General features: G+C 47.6%; 1 protein-coding gene across 2 annotated transcripts in view; it reads right to left on the bottom strand.

Annotated features, from left to right (window-relative positions):
• The window catches only part of wdpcp (WD repeat containing planar cell polarity effector), an 81822-nt gene that overhangs the window by 52155 nt on the left and 27167 nt on the right, over window positions 1-2500 (bottom strand). The window lies entirely within an intron of this gene.

Genomic DNA, 2500 nt, shown 5'->3' with positions numbered 1-2500 from the left:
AAACACTGATAAACTGAAGCCATTAAAGTCCAGAAACTACCCAGGTTTTGAGGGTCATCCTGTTTGTGATGTGATGTCACAACCATCTCATTTACATATTTCCCACTTCGGTCACTGCACTGCTTTTTTGAATGAGGCACAATACAGAGCAGCCAATTCAAACAGAGATTTTTACATTTACATACAACATTTGGACAAAAGTATTGGGACACCTGCTTATTCATCGTTTCTTCTGAAATCAAGGGTATTGAAAAGAGTTGATCCTGCTTCTGTTGGAGTAACTGTCTCTACTGTCCAGAGAAGAAGACGTTCGAACAGACACCTGCTCCCCCAGCGTTTCTTCTGCAATCAGGCAGGGTCTGGATACTTTAGGATGGTGATCCATAGGTCTAGACGCTGTGGACCCTCCCACCAGCAAAGGTGACTACGAGCACATCTCCCACCTTCCACGGGGCTCCGCTAGAGCTGTCGCGGTTATGAGGCCCGAAATCTCCACCACAACCAGTTCCAGCAGTTAAGGGGAACTGTGGAAGTCCAGCCAAGACCTTGAAGACCAGGAGAGTTCTAAAGGAACTGAGAGAGCCCAAATATCTACCTTCACTAGGGGTCTCTACAATGTTCTAGACACCTGCTCCTCCAAGCAGGGCCTAGATACTTTAGCACGGTGATCAATAAGAAGCGTGGACTACACACTGTGGACCCCCCCCACCAGTTAAAGGGCCTAAACCTCCACCACAACCAGCTCACACTACCACTAGCAGTTAAGGGGAACTGAGGAAGACTAGGCAAGACCTAGAGGATGGAACTGAGAGAGCCCAAATATCTACCTTCACTAGGGGTCTCTACAATGTTCTAGACACCTGCTCCTCCAAACAGGGCCTAGATACTTTAGCACGGTGATCGATAGGAAGCGTTGACTACACACTGTGGACCCTCCCACCAGCAAAGGTGACTACTAGTACATCTCCCCACCTTCCACGGGCTCCGCTAGAGCAGCCGCGGTTATCAGGCCCGAAAACCTCCGGCGTGACCTTTTTAATTTCATCTGACACTTCGCTTTATTCAATTTGCCCTGTATTCTCTCACCCCCGCAATGAGGTCCCCTACCTTTTAAATAACTTAAATGAAGTAGAAAAGAAATGGTGGAGAGAGGAGAGAGAGAGGTGAGAGAGAGAGAGAGAGAGAGAGAGAGAGACAGGGGAGAAAAAAAAAACTTGCTTGATTGCATTTAAATGTACGGAGGGATGACCATGTAGATGGTAATTAAGAAGAAAGGGCAGGAGGGGAAAAAGGTGGAATAAGAGAAGGGGGGGAAAAACGAGGGTCCGACGAACGAGGGGTGATAAATTTAATCTGGGGCCTGATTAAATAATGAAAAAAGAAAAAAAGAAAAAAAAAAAAGTAACGCCGTCTCTTCGGGGGTCGACCACTGGGCAGGCGGAGAGAGAGAGAGAGAAAGAGGGAGATTGAGCGATGGGCTCGCTCGTCGCTCCCTTCGCTGGCATACTAATGTAGAGAGAGAGGGGGATGAGGTAGGGAAGGTGGGAAAAGGTGTGATGGAGAGAGTAAGGTAAAGAAAAAGAGAGAGAGAGAGAGAGAGAGAGAGAGAGAAAGCGTAGAACAGATAAGAGTTTGATAAAGACTCGATTTCCCAAGGCTTTAATTACGTTACCTTTTAAATCTTAGCAGGAGCTACAGCTGAAGGCCAGAATCGCTCTGTCCTTGTTCTAAAATGCCCTCAAATGTTTTATTAAACCTGCTTTTGCTCCGCCGAGCTGCAGGTGCTGAGGATTATGGATACAGTTTTTATGAACACATAAAAAAAATGTTGAAAAAAAAAAGAAAAAAAAAAAAGCCGTCTGGAGCCCTCGGAGGGTCCTGTTCCCCTCTCCACCCTCCCAAAGCCCCCAACGATCAGTCCGGGCTAGGTCAGGAGTGTCCGACTCCAGGGTGTCCCAGAGCGTCTCCAGTTACATATTAGCAATTACAGCTATTTCAGTGTCTAAATAGACATGCTAACACCACACGAGGCTCGCACACACTCTTCGGACAAAAGTATTGGGACACCAGCTCATTCGCTGTGTCTGTTTATCCTGCTTTTGCTGAATTAACTGTCCAGGCACTACTAGTTGGATGAATGATCGATCAACACCCCCGTCTGATTCCAGAGGACACAGTTCTTCCACTGCTGGGGGGCTCTATACCCCTCATGTTGACCATGTCTGGTCAAGAGTTCTTGGGTTCTATTGCCGGTACTTTGTCTACAGGGCCTAGACAAGCTATGCGTGGGCATTTGCACGTCCGTGTCAGCAATGGGTGCAAGCTCTCCTTAGAAGGGGTGTCCACAAACATTTGGACACATGCAGAGTAGTATTTAGCTGCACTGGCTTGGCATTAGCCTGTGTGTGTTTGAAGACCACTATATTTTCGCGGTGTTAACCATGTTACCGCCCACCACTTTAGAGGCCCCTCTACCTGAAACGGACCCCCGACGACGAAG

Source organism: Salminus brasiliensis, chromosome 10 (genome assembly GCF_030463535.1).
Source record: "Salminus brasiliensis chromosome 10, fSalBra1.hap2, whole genome shotgun sequence".
NCBI classification, from domain to species: domain Eukaryota; kingdom Metazoa; phylum Chordata; class Actinopteri; order Characiformes; family Bryconidae; genus Salminus; species Salminus brasiliensis.
The sequence above is the reverse complement of the archived record's forward strand: the minus strand, read 5'-3'. Positions and strand labels throughout refer to the sequence as shown.